The sequence below is a fragment of the Artibeus jamaicensis genome, unplaced genomic scaffold (assembly GCF_021234435.1).
Source record: "Artibeus jamaicensis isolate MK-2021 breed Jamaican fruit bat unplaced genomic scaffold, CSHL_Jam_final scaffold_916, whole genome shotgun sequence".
NCBI classification, from domain to species: domain Eukaryota; kingdom Metazoa; phylum Chordata; class Mammalia; order Chiroptera; family Phyllostomidae; genus Artibeus; species Artibeus jamaicensis.
This window is the reverse complement of record NW_026522059.1, coordinates 4,895,162-4,913,705: the sequence shown is the minus strand read 5'-3', so window position 1 is coordinate 4,913,705 and position 18,544 is coordinate 4,895,162. Positions and strand designations below refer to the sequence as shown.

General features: G+C 57.5%; 1 protein-coding gene across 4 annotated transcripts in view; it reads right to left on the bottom strand.

Annotated features, from left to right (window-relative positions):
• Positions 1 to 18,544, bottom strand: part of ST3GAL1 (ST3 beta-galactoside alpha-2,3-sialyltransferase 1) — a 63,190-nt gene that overhangs the window by 34,720 nt on the left and 9,926 nt on the right. For 3 of the 4 annotated variants that reach the window (XM_053661240.1, XM_037166673.2, XM_037166674.2), the window contains exon 2: positions 12,006 to 12,159. The exons of the other annotated variant lie outside the window; for it this stretch is intronic. The gene's annotated coding sequence lies outside the window, so the exon portion shown is untranslated. The remainder of the gene's footprint in view (positions 1 to 12,005; positions 12,160 to 18,544) is intronic. 4 annotated transcript variants of the gene reach the window in all.

Genomic DNA, 18,544 nt, shown 5'->3' with positions numbered 1-18,544 from the left:
TAACCCCAGCAGCCCAGGTTTCATCAGGAAACTGGACACAAACCTAACACTGACCTGAGGGGGAACACAGGGAGCTCTGGCACCTAACAAATATGGTTACTGTTGGTGGTGGTCCCCTCTGTCCTCCTGATGTGACCCCAAGGCACTGTCTCCCTCCTCCCATCCTCACAGGGCAAGGACAGGGTCTCCTTGTGTCTGTCCCCAGCCTGGCAGCATGGAGAAGGTGCTGGGAGGAGAGTCGGAGGGAAGAGACCAGATGGAATCTCGAGAGGACAGTTGACTGCGCGTAGACGTTTGGTGGCGTGTTTCCAAACTCTGCTTTCTGGCTTAACGGAGCTGCTTTCTGGCCAGCAGTGCTCGGTCAGGTCTAATTCCAAACAGATGGGTCTGTGCCCTGCCCCCACCTGGCTCCCTGCTCCCCGCCTGCTTCAGGGGCCCCAGAAAGCAGCAGGGGCCTCCCGGGTACGGGGAGGGTGGGGGACGGACCAAGCTGGAGGGAGGCCGAGAGGCCTCCTGGGGGAGGGTGGGGCTCTGCGCTTCCTGGTGCAGGGCGGCTGGGTCCTCCCCACCCCACAGAGCCCAGACTGTGAGGTCTATTTGGTGTCCTCTGAGAAAAACAGGCAGATGCAGCCCCGCCCCGGTGCACGCCTCTGTCACAGCCTGTGGTCACATGGGAACAACCACACAGACGCCGCTGCTCCTGCCAATGACAGACAGTAAGCCCAGTGGTTAAGGATGGGGACTCAAAGCCAAGCTGCCCAAGTCTGAATCCAGCTCTGCCTAATCTTTGCTGGGCGCCCCTGGGCAAGTCTCTTAACCTCTCTGTGCCCTTCCCCCTCCTCTGTAAAGTGAGGATGGGGACAGGGACGGGACAGCGGTGCTAAAACCAGCACCGCCCTCAAAGGGGCACTTGAGGTTGATGTGAAGCATCGGTCAGAAGTTGATGTAAAGCATCGGAAGAGCCCTGTCGCGGGTGGAGATCAGCGTGGCCGGCCACCTGCCCTGGCCTGGGCCACCTCTCACCGACTCCCAGGACCTCCTCACAGGCCTGCCACAGGGTCGGCCTTCTCCCCAGGCAGGAGGAGGTCATGAGCACTCAGAATATGTCTGTGTAATGAGGACTGAGTGAGTCAGTATCTTCCCAATTTGACAGATGGAAATCTGAAACACAGAGAGGTCAGCTCGTCCAAAGCCGCCCAGCCTGGCAGTGGCTGAGCCACCGACCCCAGCTGACCCGAGTTGGGAGGCCGGCCTGGGCTCCCTGCAGCCTGCATCTCGGCGAACGCCAGAGCCTAGGACCCGGTCGATGCCCCACTTTGCAGACATGAAGACTCTCCCGGCCCTGGAGTCTGCTGGACACTATAACCTGCACCCCTCCTTTGTTAGCTCGTTCCACAGCTCACTCCCCAGCCAGCACCCAAGATCTGGGCTCCTGCAGATGGTTCTAGATCAAGGGGCAGGAAGATGAAAAGAGCCAATGAAGACTTAAAGCTCTCCAACCACCCAGAGCCACCAAATCCAAGTGGAGGCCTCATTAAAGGGTTTGACTAATTGTACAGTTTGTTTCAACCAGCTAATATCTTCCTTTCCATCCAGGCATCTGTCTCCATACAAAACACACCCACGAAGGGGCCAGGGGCTAATTGCTGTGGGCTCCTAAGATACAATAGCATATCAGAGAGAAACAGAGAGAGTGCTGAGACTTTCAGGCAGCAGAGAAACCGCTGGCTAACCCTGCAATTACAGGGCAAGAAGAAGAAAGCGAGTTGCCCCGGCGCCCGGGGTGGAAACAGCCTGGCCTGTCTTCCTGGACTCCCGCTGCCGCACAAGATGAGGTCAGAGTGTCCTCTCACGAGAGGGATGGCTGGACGGAGTTCGCTGCAGACAGAGTGGGTGGGGCCCACTCAGGCTCCTGGAGCAGAGTGGGGAGGGGCCCAGGGGGTAGGTTGGGGGGAGTGCCTGAGGAAGCGGGGACCAGAAGCCAGTTTGCAGACGGCCACGGGCATGGGCCCACGGGTTCATCACTGGGCAGAATCCTCACAACGAACCAGGCAAAGCCATTCAGTTGAGTCAGGCCTTGCAGCCCAGCTGCCAGAGGAGAAACCAGAGGGTCAGGAGGTGGGACTCGCCCAAGCCCACCTGAGATCTGGCCCTTGCACACGGATCTGGCCGACTGCAGGACCCGGTCAATCCCCCGCATGTTGTCACCTTGGGCAGGCTCCAAGCCCAAGGAGGGGTGTGGGCTTGTGGGCGAAGCGCTGGGTGAGGAACAGAACCAGCTGGCTTCAAATCTTGCCTCTAGTCCGAATGCTGCGTGATCTTGGGCAAGTTACTGCCCTTCTCTGTGCAACACCCTCAGCTGGAGGAAGGGGCGGGGTGGGTGAGCTTGATCCACCCTGGTCCCCTCCAGCTTTGAGTCCTGTCTGTTGCATGAACGGCACTGGTGTCAAACTGTTGGCTGCACATCCCGAATGCCCGGAACAACAGCCTGGAGGAGGAGACTGGGTTTTACCACCCAGAGACCCCAGAGAGCCCACCCAGCCCGCCCCCAGCACTGGGTGCTTGGAGGGAAAGGGAAGGGTCTTGCCCAGATCACTGGCTCAGAGGCTAATTCACCCCGTGTCCTGGTGGCCTCCCTGGCGGCGTCAGGTGCGGTGCTAGTCACTGAGTTTTATTGCCATGTGATCACACCCTTTCATTGAGAAATTTATGGCCAGCGGCTGCGTTTGTGCACAACGGCAGGACTGAGCAGTCACCCCAGAGAGAGACGACCTGGCCCACAGACTGGGGAAGTGGACAGGGTGGCCTTCACAGTAACAGCCAGCCGCCCTGCTCTAGGCTGCGAGGGCCCTGCGGGCAGGGCCACATGAAGCCCTCTGGTGTATCAGACCTTCTGGGACCACTGTGGTGAGATGGGAACATGCCACCGAGAAAGGCGCCAGTGCTGAAGGACACAGGGCCCAGGGACAGTCTCCCCAGGAGGTGGCCCTGGAGTTGAGTTTGTAAGGGCCAGCAGATGACTTGCTGGATAAAGAAACAGGGGAAGGGCACTGTTGACCTAGGGACAGCCTATGCACAGACACATGGCCCCTGCAAGTTCTGTGCGGGTGGCACAGGGCAGGTAGAGGGCACGTGTGCGTGCCACGAAGCTTCGAGGGGGCGCTGCGCAGTCCAGGCAGCAAAGGCTTCTGGGGCAAACTTCATGGGGGCGGGGCTCCTCGCCCTGACCCGACCCAGCAGCCAGGGCACCATGGCTGCGGTGGAGAAAGTAACACATGTGGGATCCCGGCTGCCGTGGCCCAGGGGACCCTGCCCTTGCCCTTGCCCTTGCCCTTGCCCTTGCCCTTGCCCTTGCCCTTGCCCTGTGGGATTTAGCATGTACCTCGGGAATCTGGCAGGTGAATGCCAGGCGATGTGCTGAATGCTAGGGAGGGGCAGCCAGCACAGAGCGGTCCGATGCAGGAGAAAGGTCAGTCCCCAAGGAGACAGGACAAAAAGTGTCCTGCAGAAGAGCCCGCATGGTGTCCTGCAAAGGGGAGGCCGCAGGCTCAGAACCAGCCAGAGGCACCACTGGACAGACGGGGGGAATGGGAGACCCAGACAGGTCTCAGCCTGGCAGGTGAGCTAAGTTCCCCCTGGAGTTGGGAATGTGAGGCCAGAGGTCACTGGGGGACACCAGGGGCTCCCAGAGGAGAAGGTCCAGGCCCAGGGACGGGAGCAAGGGTGCTTGCGCTGAGGGGCGAGGCTGAGGAATAGGAAGAACTCAGGGAGGCAGCCACAGGGGTCCTGGAAGCTACAGTGTCTCCCAGGTGCCCAGAAGACCCTGCCAGAGGCCCCGCCCTCCCCACCCACCGGCCTGCCAGCCCCTCTCTGTGCAGGGCCTCTGAACAGGGTGGTCTGTGCAGGGTGGTCTGCTGCTCCGACCCACCAGGTTTGCTGCTCCCACGGGAGGGCTTGGCCATGGCTGTCCCCACAGGCACCCAGGAGGGTCATGCCCTCAAGTCCTCCAGGCCTCTGCACACCTGTCTGCTCAGAGTGGCTGGCCCCAGTCACCCTCGTGGCACTCACAAACCCTGCCCCGCCTCCCCGGCCCCATCTCTCAGCGCTTCTCCCTTTCCTATGCACAAGTCCGTGGATCTGCCCTTTAGCTCTGAAGCTTATCAGAAGCCTACCCAACACCACTGTAGGGTTCACAAGGGGCTGCCCTTTGTTAGTTATGGAAGCTCCCCAGATCTCTGAACCCGCCTGGCACTGGGAGGCACCCCAATCTACATTCGAATCAATGAATAAGCCAAGTGGGAAGTGGCGCAGTGAATGGGGACCTTCTGTCTTCCAGGCGACTGTGTCCAGTGGAGGACCTGCTGCGCACGAAGCAGGTGACAGAGAAGCCAGCCCTTTCGAGAGAGAGTTCCCTGCATTCCAGGCACCTGACACCTCTAGTGCCTTGGTGAGATAGTCCAAGCCAACTGCAATCTTTTGTTTTTGAACCTACGTGTATTTCCATAGGCTAAGGGAAAGCAAAGCCTTCCTGCGGCTCCACTGAGAGCTTCCTGACAAAAAGCGTTTCAGGAAACACCACCGCAGCGTGAGGTGGGCTCTTCTCGGTGCACAGGCCTGCCTTCCGGAGCAGCCTGGGGTGGCGGCACCTCTGCCGCCCGCACCCTGGGCTCCTTCTTTGATTTCCACCCGGAGGCCAGATGTTCTGAGTCCGGGGAGTTAAAAGAGAGCAGTTGCCTCAGCAGCAGACAAAGAGAAAATGAGGTTCGCAGTCAGGAGTTGGCACCAGGCCCTTGATGGGGCTCCAGGGAAGCAGGAAGGGGCACAGAGGGTAGCAAGCCCCCCAGGCCTCCACAGCTCTCTCCTCTGGGCGCAGGTGTTTAATGGGGGCATGACCCACGAGGCAATCGGCCAGCCCCACCCGCTGCCTGAAGAGGGGGGACTCCTGGAATCTCAAGGTCCTCGTTTGTGCTAGAGGAGTAGATGTTCCCCCAGAGAATCAGTTCTTACAGTGTCACGAGGAAAAGAATTTCCAGAGACTCGCACAGGAGGTTGGGAGGTGGTAACCTTAGCTGACGATGTGAAACTAAGGGGGGTCCCCCCTGCCTCTCCCATGTACCATCTCCAGCCACCCTGTCGTGGAAAAAGTCCATGCTCCTGACCGACACCAGGGCCCCTGCCCAGAGCGTCGGCTCCCTGGTGCAGTGCAGCCAGGCCAGCATGCAGCGAGCCAGGTGTGTTTCCCGCTGCAGCCCACGGCCGAGCTGCGGTATTCGGGCTCTCTCCTGGAGCCTGCATGGGGGGTCCCCACAGCTGTGGGCCACGTGGCTGCTAGGGTCACAGGGCCATGGAGAGGGGACGCAGATGAGAGAGAGAGAGAAGGAAGAGCGAGAGCACTTGTTTCCTTCAGATTATATTAGCTGGGAAAAGACCAGAAGCTTTTTCAAAATGACCAGTCAGCTTTCCCAGTTTTCGTGGGCTATGGATGGGTTCACACCCCCTGGTTAGAATGACAGCCCTCCGTGGTCCAGCCCCTCCTCCCATGTCCCCACCAATCTGGTACCGGGGAGGAAAGGGCTGAGTGTTCATCCCCCCGGCTAAGCGATGCTATGCTGTGGTCCCCAGCAGGCGGTGTGAAGCCACAGCTCCCTGGCTAGGCAAGCAGGCTTATGCCCCCCAGTTTATTAGCTCGATGTCGAATTCCCTTTGCTCCTCATTCTGTTGTGACCAATTAGCTAAATGCTAACAGGAACAGACTTGAGGGGAGCCTCCAGCTCTGGTCCCTCCTAGACACGGCTGCTAGAGGCCCTTCCTGCACCTGGAGACAAGCGACCCCCAAATCCACCCCTCCTGCCCCCAATGCCTGCCCTCTTCCTCTTTTGCTGAGGGCCGATTCCCCAGCCCAGAGAGAATTTTTACTGCCTGTGAGCAAGCGTTTGTATGCAGAACATTGAGCAACACGGTGACGTGCGTCCTCCCTGCACAGCCCCTGGACAGTGTACACAGGACCTTGTCTGCCAAATGGACGTCCGATAAGATGGCTTTGGTTCTCCCGTGTTCCTCCTCCTCCTCCCCACGGTCCAGACCAGAAAGGGCAGTTGGCTGTTCGGCAGGGCCTGCTCACGTAGCTTAGCCTGAGGCATGCAGACCTATAAACAGCAGGTGCCCCGGCAGCTCCCGGGCTGAGCTGTGAGCCATGCCAAGGTGGCTCAGACAGGGAAACCCCCCATTTTCGGTTCCCCAAAAGCTGGAGACAGCTCACAGGAAGCATGGAAGCCTGAGTGACGCCTGCGGGGGCTGGAAAAGGGAGAAATGCTCCCCAAGGGGCCCAGGCCCGTGTCCACCCGGCAGAGTGGTCAGCTAGCTGCCCGACATGTTTATCAACCCAGCCACCGGGGTTGGCTCAGTGTGGCCCAGACGAGCAGACAAACAGTGTCCACCTTCTTACACCTGCCCTCGGTCCTGGAGGTGCACAGGTGCACCTGGCACAGGTGGGTTTTCACTAAGCCCATGAAGAACGAATGCATCACATGCCCTGGCTGATGTAGCTCAGTGGACCGAGCGCGGGCCTGTGAAGCAAAGGATCTCAGTTCGATTCCCAGTCAGGGCACATGCCTAGGTTGCAGACCAGTTCCCAGTGGAGGACACATGAGAGGCAAACACACATTGATGTTTCTCTCCCTCTCTTTCTCCTCCCCTTCCCCTCTCTCTGAGAATAAATAAATAAAATAGTTTTTAAAAAAAGAATGCATCACACGCTCCTGTTCACCAAGGGGCTCCCAGTCTGACAGGGGACACAGACCTCACTCAGGCCTCCCAGGGCAAGCGGTGTGGCCAAGACACATGCCGGGTGTGTGGGGGAGGCAGCCGAGGGCGGGGTGCAATGTGGGCAAGGAATTCCCGGGAGAGGTGACCCTCGAGTGCAGTTCTGAAGGATCGTTCAAGCCGGAAGGCAAGGAGGAGGTGCGACTTCACTGAAAGGGCATGTTTGTGTTCACGGGGAACACGGGAGAGAGCTGCACCGCAGTCACGGCCGCTCCTCTATGTCTGTGTATCTGCAGCGTGAGTCCCTGACAGTGAGCTCTTTGGGTTATGATGGAAGGGCCTGGGTTAGGCTTTTGATTGCCGAGGCGCCCACTGCAAAGACTCCCATCTGGAGTAAACACAGCTACGCAGGGGGACGGACGGGCAGCCGGGCCAACCCACCCAGGACGTCCCCTGCAGAAAGCCTCGGTTTGGTGACCGTGAGAATGACGCCGCTCCTCCCCTCCCATGCCCTCCTTCCCCCTCTTCTGCTTTACTTTCACCAAAAGCGAAACCGTAGGGACACCACTTTCCCTCTCTCTCTCTATTTGTGACCTCACTTGGGTAATAAATCTCAGGGGGCCTTTTCTTCCAAAAAGTCCCTGATGGTTATTTCTGAGGTTCAGCTTACGATCATACTAAGAGCCACAGGGGCCGGACCAGGCACAGCACCGACTCTGGCCGCAGAACGTCTGTGGGGTCACTCAGGGTCCCGGCCCAGCGCAGGGCCCGGCAGCACTAGCCATCGGGGACTAAGCATCTCTACGTCTAGGAACGGACTGAACCCTCACAACAGCCCCTGCGGTTGGCGCATTGCCATCTCTTGTGTCCGCCTGGCAGGGGAAGAGGGCTGAAGCGGCTTGTCCGGGACGGCACAGAGCGTGACTTGAACTCAGATCGACTGTCTTCAGAGCCCGTGCCCTTAACTTTACTCGAAGAAGGGCCCTGGGGATTTGCAGAAGGCGGGCTGGGGCCGGGAGAGTGGCAGGGAGGCCCTGGTCACGGTGAGCCTTGCCCGTCTGGCTGTGGAATTTGGACTTTGTCCCAGAGCCATGAGTGACATGACCCTGGGAGGTGGACAGACGCAACTGGGCAAGTCACAAATAGAGGTGGGGGGAGAAGTGGGGTCCCTACGCAACAAAGGTTATTGGTAAAAGCCCACATGTTTATCAGCCAGGTGTGAGCAAAAATTAGTGTTTTGAGGCTGACTCAATCTGCGGGTTTGGCTTCTAGAAGCACCTGGGGCGCCCCGTATCTGTGACACTGGTCCCGTCAAGGCCCCTTGGCCCAGCCACTGCCGGTGCCCGGAGTGTCCATCCTTCGTGGAATCAATGTCTCTGCTGCAGGCAGACCTGCTCGCTGACCTAGCGGCAGCGGGGGGAGGGGGGGCCCTGCTGCTGTCCTTGCCCATGTCCCGCCCATGTCCCACCATAGAACAGCTCGGCCACAAATGACACTCCTGGTGCCACGCCTTCGATTTCGTCAGGATTCACTGGGAACCTGGCACAGTGCCCCAATCTTTGAGTAGTTGTGTCATTCAATCCGGATGAGCTCCGCAGGTGGCCACGAGGACTGTCTCCTTTCTTATAGATGGGGAACCACCTGCCTCGGCCCCGAGAGCTGGAGAGAGGCAGCTGGGGGTGCGTGCCGGCCTGGTTACGCCAGGGCCCATCCTCTCGAACCCCCTACAGCTGTGGGTCCATCTCCCCTGGCAGGTGGGACAGGCCCCACTGTACCAATGGGGTGAAGGACACACCACAAGCAAGCAGAGAGCCACCTGGGAGCCTGTTCTGAAGAATCCGGGGCCCTGGCTTCTTCCCCCACAGCCAAGCTGTAAAGCAGGGATGGGTGCCAGGGCATCCCAGAGGGCTGAGCCTTCAGGTGCCGGACCCTTGCAGAAGGTGGCAATGACGCAGGTGCACCTGCAAAGCCTACTGCTGACAGCTACGAAGACCTGCACCCAAGGCCTGTGGGGCCCCTTGTCCGCTTTGCAAATGAAGCCACAGGTACAGGGAGGGCCAGGGACTGAGGGTGCTGGGACCACGCAGGGCTGCCCGAGGGCATGTCGGAGTGATGCGGAGGGAGGGGGCTAGACTGTAAGCTGCAGGTCATGGACCGCGTGCTGTTTGCGGCCGTCGCCCCGGGATCAGGCATGTAACCAGCACTCAGTGAAAACCTGACATACGGATGCAGGCACCGACGAGGCGCCGACGAGCGCCTGTAACTTTCCGGAAGAGGGCACAGAGGTGAGAGGGAGTTCAAGTGCTGTGGACACACTGGGACAGTTAACACTTGGTCTTATTTTCCATCGATTCCACCTTCGCCCCTAATAACCAAAGCATTTCAAAGTGCTGGTAAAAACTCTTGGTTACCCAAGGTGTTCCCAATATGTTGCTATTTAAAAAAAAAAAAAGGCAGACAACACGCCATGTTCTGCTTCTCCACTTACTATTATTAGCTGTGCATTGCCAGTAAGTTACTGAACCACTCTGTGCTTCAGCACCATCATCACCAGTGAAACAGGGAGAGTGACAGCACAGTGTGCCCCGAGGGGGGCTGCAGGGGTTAAACCTGCCCACATTTGGGGGCCATCAGTGTCCGACGCAGAGTCGGCCCTCACAAGTGCTGGCAGGCACGTCACCGGCACCTACCCTCCTGCCATTCAGGAGCATGTCTGTCCAAAGCAGCCCCAGAAGTGGGCATGTAAGGTCAGCCACCCCTCCTATTGGATTAGAGCTATGCTAATTAATAAACAAACAAACAAATGCTAAGAAGAAAAAGGTCTTTAGTCCTAATTCATCAGCCCAAGAACAAGGGCTCAGAGGGCGCAGAGGGTAAATCCCCTCACTGAGGACTTACGAGAAGTCCCAATGCCAGGCTTTCTGCCACAGGCCTGTCCAATAAGGAAGCCCTCGTGCCCGCCAGCCCCCAGGGCTCCGGGTGCCTGGAGAGAGAAGGCCTTCCCACCCACCCCACGGCACGCAAACCCGGAGGCGGTCAGGCCCACGGCGCGGAGGCTTCAGCTCCAGGGCTCCTCAGTGGCACCCCACTTATCTAGTGTATCTCACTTTAAATTCGTAAATTTAATTATTTTTCTTAAAGAGAACTCCCATTGTATCAGCTGCAGGCCTCAGCAAACCCAGAAGCGCCTCTGTGTGTACCACGGACTTGTTCATTTGTCTGTGTCCGCCATTAAATTTTTAACACCTCAAGGACATGACATAGCTCTTGTCTTACCCTGTTTTATCTCTAGGGCGTGGCCTGGTGTCAGGAACTTACGAGTGTTTGTGGGAGGGGGAGGAAGGAAGGCAGGCCAGCCTGAAATGAAGGGTGAATTTCACTCATTCTGCATGGATCTCACCCTTCAAATCCTGCAGCATGAGTTAACCCTCTTCCCCCTGACGGCCCTCCTGATATTTGGCTCTCCCCTTCCAGCAACCGGAGCTCTTTCTCAAAGGCTCTCAGCGGCGGAAATTCCAGCAGCTCTCTCTGTGGCCAGTTTTCACTCCAAAGTGCCAGGAAGTCCTCTTATCTCATCGGAATGCCTGGGCCCCCCGGCTGCTCCTGGGTCAGCTGATAGTGTGTATTTGGGGGAGGAAATGCCTGAGTTTTAAGGGAAAGGTCGGTGCCTGTGACTCTCCCAGACCCAGAGGAGGCACAGGGACAAAACCAGCCTGGCCCCCCTGCCTGTCCTTTGCGCGGCAAACCCCACTCCCTGCCCTGTTCCCCTTCACCCCTCACTGGTCCTCTCTTCTCAGCACGGTGACTGGGCTCCACGAACATGCCCTGGGCCACCGCGCCTAAACCGCGTCCCCCCAGCCCCTGCCTGGCCCTGCCCCTGATGCCCATACACGTCTGTTTTTCAGCTTCCCCTCAGTCTGTTCCCCTCCCTGACTCCTTGCTAGGGTGGGAACTCCAGGGGTCTTTGTCGGCCTGGAACACAGCTGGGCGCTGAGAAAGAGCTCAGAAGTATGAGCTGGTGCGTGAAAGAAACCAGCAGTCATCAGCACACACTCTGTGTCTGTCCCGCTGGGGACAGGGGGCGCAGGGGTGTTCCAGGGGAGGCCTGTGCTGTGTGGGGCCTTCTGAGAGGGGACAAGGCCGGATCCTCGAGGCTTTGTTCCAGGGGTTCTTTGAAAGGAAGTGAACCCTGCCCATCTCTACCGCCTCGGTTCCCCATTCCACCTCCTCCCAAGAACATTATCGGAGCTCATTTTCTTATCTCCCCAGTCATATGCCTCTGGCTGCCTGTGACTAGGCAGGGCTTAAGCTCGTATCTACCCACTTTTGTACATAAAACTAGAAATCCCAAGGCCCAAGGGCTTTCGTTTCCACATGGACTCAGATATAGAGACCACAGGTCAGCTGCCCAAAGACATTTTAAAAGTAATTGCATTTTTATAGGGAGGGAGGTAGGCAACCCCCCCCCCCCCCGCAACCCTCCTCCTCCCACAGTGGAGGCCGTTACGCCCAAGCCGAGTCAGGCATCCCAGCGTCTCCGCTGGCCCTGCCGTGGTCACCACGGGCCACCTGTGGCTACTCCCACTTGAAAACTGGGAAGTGCGACTGAGAACTCAGTTTTTAATTTTATCCCACTTTCACGAATCAAAATAGAAACAGCCACACATGAGTGGCTGCCACAGGTGGGCTGCTCGGCTCCGGGCCGAGGGCTGGCCCACATCTCTGTCGGGAACAGACGGTGAATATTTCAGGCCCTGCGTGCACACGGTCTCTGTCACAACCGCCGCAGTGTGCCACGGTGCCGCAGGCAGGCCCGAACGGCGAGCTTGGCTGGGCGCTCCGAGAACTCTATTGACAAAAAATGTCCAGGCCACATTTGTCCTGTGGGCCACAGCTGTTGGCTGACTCTCACTCCAGGACACCCCAGGCCCCCCGGGGAGGCCTGGCAGGCACTTGTCAGAGAAGGGTGCCCCCTTGCAGGATTTTACTGATCAGTTTGCATGAGTCCCAGTTTCCTTTTCGGAAAAAGAGAGAGAGGCGGCCTGACCCTCGGGGAGGCCTGCGCTCTGCCCGGAGGGAGAACGCGTTCCCTCTTCGCAGACTCTCCGGGGAGAACAGGCCACGTTACGGAGAGACTGAGAGGGAGGGGTACACGACCCCATTCCCAACCAGCACGATCCAAGGAAGGAACCAGAAAAGATAACACCTGTCACTCATGCAGGGAGGGTTAGCGCCTCATTTACCTCAGTGGGTTGGGGGACGGTCCATCTCTGGTCCCCAGGTGGAGCTGTCCCGGCCACAAAGCTCAGAGCCACTGCCCACCACAGGCCCTGGCGACACGCATGACGCCCGTTGGCAGCTCCAGGTCAGAAAGGCCGAGGCGGAGGACGGTGCCAGCTGAAAGGAGACAGGAGGGAAGTGTCGTGAGCGTGGACATGAACTTGCTCCCCTGCCTTCTGAAAACGGCTCAGGATCGTCAGCCAGGCGTTCAACCCTTTCTCCACTTATGCAACAGGTTCACGGCAAATATTTTTTCAGTAAATACCTACTTTGTCCCGCGCACAGAGCCAGTGCCAGAGTCAGAAAGGTGAGTAAATCATAATCCCTGCCCTCAAGGAGCCCAGCCCGCTGAAGGAAACAGACCAGTAGCCGCATCCGTGGGTGCACGTGGGCCACGGGCCTGGGAGTGACATTTAGGAGAACCGAGGAAAAAATGACCCACTTGGTAAAAGAAGAACTTGAAAAGGAGTGGATGTTTTTAGCTGCTTCTCCGTGGAAGTACCAGGGAGATGCTGTTTTGCAAAAACAAAAAAACCCCACAAAAACAAAAACAAAAAACCCTTGAGAAAGTGTCTCCAGGAACAAGGGCGAAGGTGTGAAAGTTAAAGTGCAGGACAGTTGCTGGACCGACGGTCCCGGGCCCAGTGGGACTCGGCCTCGGGACACCTCACCTGGGAATACAAACAGACTCCCAGCCGAGCTCCTACCGGGGCCCGAACACAGAGAAGTGTGCAGGCCACACATTTTCTCATGTGACCCTCTCACAAAAGCCCCAAGGGGCCAAGCTGACTGTCCCCACATTACGAATGGGCAGCTGAGGCTTGGACGATGAGTCAACTTGCCCAGGGTGCCAACGGCAGTGAGTGGTAGCAAACAGACCAAAAGAGGACATCCCCGTTCTGTTCGGTTCCAAGTCTTCCTCTTAGCCACCGGGACAGAAGATGGCAGCAAGGCCCCCCAGTTTGCCCACTCCACCTTCTATGCACACCCCTTTGCAGTGGAGTTGACTTCTCCACCCCTTGACTCTGAACTTGGTCATGTCACTTGCTGTGGCCAAGGGGCCAATATTGCAGGACAGAATAAAGTGCTTATGCTCCGAACTTCCTCTATCTTGCTGCTGGGAATGAATTATGCTGCTGCCACATGAACACGCCTGAGCCAGCCCCTCCCCACACGGGATGAGACATTCCAAGGAGGGAAGCCCCAGGCTCAGCCCCCAAGCTGCTCTGGGAAAAGCCCCTGCCAAGCTGCCCAGACTCAAAAAAATGCCCAGTCAACCCCCGAACTCAGGACAAATAACAAATGTTTGTTGTTTGAGGCCCTGAGGTTTGGGGCTCTTTGTTACCTAGAGGAAGCTAACTGATACAACCCCCAAGTTATCTTTACAGCACTGACAATATCACACCATGAACACGCACGTTAGAAAGGAAGGGTGGTCCACGCAGGGGGCAGGCAAGAGTGAGTGAGGACCAGGCAGGGCTGTGGGCCAACGGGGAGGGAGAGATCCAAAACCATTTCCGAAGTAAAATAGCAGGCGTCAGCCACAGACCGACCCCAGATCCGCCTGAAGACTCTGGTGTTGACTATAAACAGATTCTATTTGGGGCTCGCTGGCGGGGGCCGGGTGTTTGCACAGAAGACACACACTGGGCCGGGGGAGGGTAGTTGGGGCTGAGTGTCCAGGGAAGGAGGCTGTGGGAATGGAACTTCCTTTCGGCTGCTGTCGTCTGAGAGAAGAATGAAGGCAGGTGCGCCCTGTCCCAGCCTCCTGACCTGGCCGGCGGTGCTGCCTCCTCAGTGCCAGCCCCTGCTCTTGGCAGGGGCCCAAGGAGTCCTTGTAAACGGTCACCCAGACCCCCCATCCCCAACTCACATCATCCCCTTCCCCCTGTACCTTCAACTCGGCCTTTGGTTTCAGTGTCAGTGGCCCTTCCCAGGGACAGCTTTGCTCACCACCTAGACAAGGCTAGATACGACCCCTGCACACTCCGGAAAGTTCTCTGTCCCCACAAAGCGTCTGTCACCAGCCTGACAGCTCCGTGAGGGCAAGCGTGTTTCTGTCCTACTCACCACTCCCCCATGGCCACCCAGCACTCGGCTGGCCGTGAGGGAGAGAGCCAATCACCATTTCTCAGGAGAGAATGAACCCAAGAATCCCTGTGTCCAGCTCCAAGCTGCTCTCTCTGAGAGCCTTCTTTTAGGGGCCTCACCAGCCTGGGCACAGGCAGCTTCCTTCATTCACCTGCTTGTCTTCATTCCTTTGCCTATTCCTTCATGCTTGCATTCACCAAAAAACTCAGCAGGTGCCAGAGAGCACCTCAGTCGTGCGGCTTGTTACTCTGAGTAGACTGAGTGCCTCAGGGGTGGAGGGACAGGGCAGTATTCTCCTTACCTCCAGATTCCCCACCCCAACCCGCAATGCACAGCCTATGGGTATAGGAAACACTCGGTAATGACCAATGAATGAATGAATGAATGAATAATGAAGGAAGGAAAGAAGCAGATGAACCTCTGAGCACCATTAGGAAGTGCCTGATTTACCACCAGCAGGAACCTCTAGCTGAGTGTTATGTACGCTACATCTTACTAAATAATTGATACTCACCATAACACGGAAGCCTGCAGGCACATCCACGCATATAAGGAGCTCTATGATCATTGGTCGGTGCCATCAGATGTAAGGGGAAAGTCTGCCGATGAAATGACACGCGGAGCCCTGCTCCCACCTGAGCCCCGGTGTGTGGCCAGGTGCCTGTGACCTTCAGCTAGAGCCTAAGACTCCCCTTGAAGCAGGACATCCACCAGAGGCAATTCTGTCATTTGTCTTCTTGGCCTTTATAAATATATCTGGCGATTTGCGTTACCCCAACTGGTGAGCTTGTAACCACGGGGCTTTTAAAGACTAGACTGTACCCAGGAGCAGGGCCTGGGCTCCAAACATGCACAGAAGGTCTCTATCCCACTGCCTTACCTGCCGGACCCAGGAGCACGTCATCAGCTACCTAGACTCTCCTTGCCCTTTGCTTTGTGACTTGAGCCCTGAAAATTTTTTGAAAACCTATGTGTCGGCTCTGCTTGCCACACTCTGCCCTCCTCGTTTTCCTCTATTCCTCCCATTTCCCCAGCCCTCCCACAATTACTTCCTACTCAGAACGACAACTCAACTGTTAAAAACAGATGCAGGGCGTTTTTACACACCGGCCATCCAAGGAAGACCAGTCAGACATAATCCCCAGGTTCAGGGAGACCCAGAAAGGGTCCTGTGACTCGCCCAAGGTCACAGAGGACACAGAGACCCAGAGAGGTGGGCTCGCAGGTCACAGGGCTGGAGAGCAGGGCTCAGGTCCCCACTGGGCGCTCACTACCATGCTCCCTGCCCCTCGTCCAGCCCCTCCAGCCTCTCATAAGCACCCACCAAACTGGCCACCACCAGGCAGCGACCCAGACCCTCCCCAGCGAGTTGGGCTCAAACCGGGTGACTCAGAGGCCAAGAGAATGTCTGGTGACTCTTGCTGGTGCACAGAAGATGCAAAATCCCAGGAAAAGCCACAGTTCCATTTCCCTTCTGCTCTTCTGGGTTTATAATTAGCCCCCTCCCCCCATCAGTGCCTCCACCGCTCACAGCCCACTTACGCACCCTGATGTCCATCTCTCCTGTACAACGTAACACAGTAAGTCACACGAGAGATGCTGTTCCCAACTTTGTTTCTTCCCGGTGCAGAGCAGAGGACTGGAAATAAAACTCTGGTGCAGTCCTGGATGGGAGCAGCCAGTTTGCTCAATAAATCATCGCTTCCCCCTCCAAGCGCAGGGATCCCCCTCCAAGTCACATGTATCTTTGTTCAGAGCCCGTGGTCAGGCCGTGTTCCGAAGAGCGCGGCCTGCGGCTCGGTGTGCTGAGCCGGGAGGCTGGTCAGGTCCAGCTGCCTGACTGTAAACAAACGGCCTTTTGCTGAGTGTGAGTTTGCTCCCCGGGAAATGGACACTCTAGCAGCTTCAATACTTTCAGGGAGGTTCTCAACACAAAGTGACTAGAAAAACTTTAATAAAATAATAATCAGGGGGAAGTAGTGGCGATCAGCAGTAGCAGATACCATCTCTAAGTGCTTACATGAGCTCTGCCAAACCAAGCTGTTTGTGCTCACAACCCCAGTCCATCCTCACAATGGTCTGTGATGTGTGTGCTATTATTTGCATCCTTTTGCAGATGTGTAAATGGAGGCTTGAAGAGATTGACTTGCTCAAGGTCACGGTAAAGAGTGGAGCCTGAACGATAAACTGATTCCTCGCTGGGCTCTATAGTCAGGCCAGGACTAACCGATTCCCACCAGCATTTACTGAGCCTTTCCCAGGCTGGGATGGTGCTCTGCCCTGGTGGGGACAGCAGTACACTCCTGGGCTTGCCTGAGAGGAACCCACTGCATGGGGAGGGCACATGGGCACATGGGCGAGGAACAAGGCCTCTCTGTGCCCAGTAGGAGGTGGTGAGTGAACAAGTGGGTGGTCTCGAGTCTGCATTCCTGTCTAGAACACAGTGACCGCGGAGAATGAGATCAAGACAGACACTGTCTAGCCAGACCAGGCTGCAAAGGGGACAGGTGACCCAGAATGGGAAGGTGCGAGGGCAGATCAGAAGCTGATGGAAAAATCTCGCGTGTGCTGGGACGCCAGGCGTGTGATGAGAGCGGGGCACAGGGGCAGAGACGCCGGGTGCAAGAATCAGGACAACAGGGCTGCTGCTGAGGGCGGCGGAAAGCAAAGCAGGGGTGGCTGGGTGGTCCCTGCAGCCGGGGGTGGGGGGAGACCGTGTGGCCCGGTGCTGAGGAAGCTAGATTGGCGCGTCTGAAAATGAACCAGAACAGAAGTGCATGCTTGTTGGGCTGCAAAAGCCGTTCTCTGGCCTGTGCCGTCCCTCCCTGAAAAGGGTGAGCACGCTGGAGCACCGTGGGTCTCCGAGTTCGGAGGCTAAGCGCTTCGCCAGGGGAGACGTGATTATTAATAATAGATACCATGGAATAAATACAGGCAATAAGGCCAGCACTGTGCTAAGCATTTCCGGTGCCCGATTCATCTCATCTTCACGGCAGTCCTCAGAGGGGAGCAGTCCTCCCCCCATTTCACAGATGTGGAGACTGAGGCTTGAAAGAGTAATGGCATCTGCCCAAGGCCACGCAGTCGAAACTGTGAAAGCCAGGGCCGTCCCGCACGCCAGGTTTCCCTTCACCACCCAGACCAGCTGGGCTCGAGGAGGTGGTCTTCTCCCCCTCGAGTCCCAAAGGTTCGTGATGGGAGGGACAGCATGCGCCTCCGAGACTGGGCTGCCTGTGGTCACCAACGGCTCCCCAGTTCCCTCAGTGACCAGGATGGACATCTCCACCTGGTTTTCTGTTTCAAGGTCCTCAGCCCCCAAATATACAATCTGTTCCACAACCCCAGAGAGACAGTCACCAGTTTCTCACATTGGAGCAAACACAACTCCCAGTAACACCCACGCAGACTACCTACCGAATGTCAGCTGGTCGGTTTTCCTAAAATGTGGGTCTCACTCAATCCCTTCCCACTTGCAGGAAAACACCCCAGGCCCCGCCTGATTACTGAAAGAACTCGGGTCATGTATGACCCACGGTTACTCTGGTCACAAGACTGGGCCTGCAGGTTCCTCTCTGGGGTCCATCCCTGGGCACCGGCTCTCCCCACCCTCAGCTGCTGCCAGTGGGGAGACCGGCTGTGCCCTGGGGGGTCCTCCACCCTCTCCCGTGTCGTTATTTATCCCCACTCCTGCCTGGTAAGCTGGGCAGGGGAAGGCCCAGAATTTGCAAGGCATTCGCCCCAGACCCCACAGCTAATCAATGGTGGGCTCCTGCTCTCACCCAGGCCCTCCCTGTCCCGGTGGCCCCCAAGCACCCCCACCCAGAATAGGAGGTGCCCCCGAGGCCGGCTGTCCTGTTGGGTAAACTGGGCTTGCTCCAGAGGAGGGACGTGGGGGCTGGCTGGGCAGTCCCCTCTGCCTGACGAGCCCTCGCGGTGTCTGCCGGAACGGGGCTCCTTTCCCGGACCTGGGAGGAAGGGGGACAGGGGTCTGTTTTCCAGGCAACCACAGCCTCACTCGGAGGCCTAGCTGTGTGCTTCTGAGCAAGAGTTTGTGGATCGGAGGAAAGAAAAAAGGAAGAAAGAAGGGAGCGAGGAAGGAAGGGAAGAAAGAAGGAAACTCCTACTTTTCCCACATGGAAACCCTGGACCAAAGGCCATGGCTGGTGCCACACAAGTCTGTCTGTCCGTGGTGCACATGACCACCGTTAACCGTCCTATTTATAACCCTTTGAACTACGGTTCAGTGAAGAGGAGACTTTGTTCTCTCGGCCTCTTGTCTGGCTCTGGGAACAAAGTGAAGGGGGTGTGGGGGATGTGGGTGCAGTCGGGTGAACGCAGGGGGCTCGGAGCTCACTCAGCCACTCCCCACTGGGGCCCTGACATCAGGTGGCCAACTTCAATGAGCCTCAAT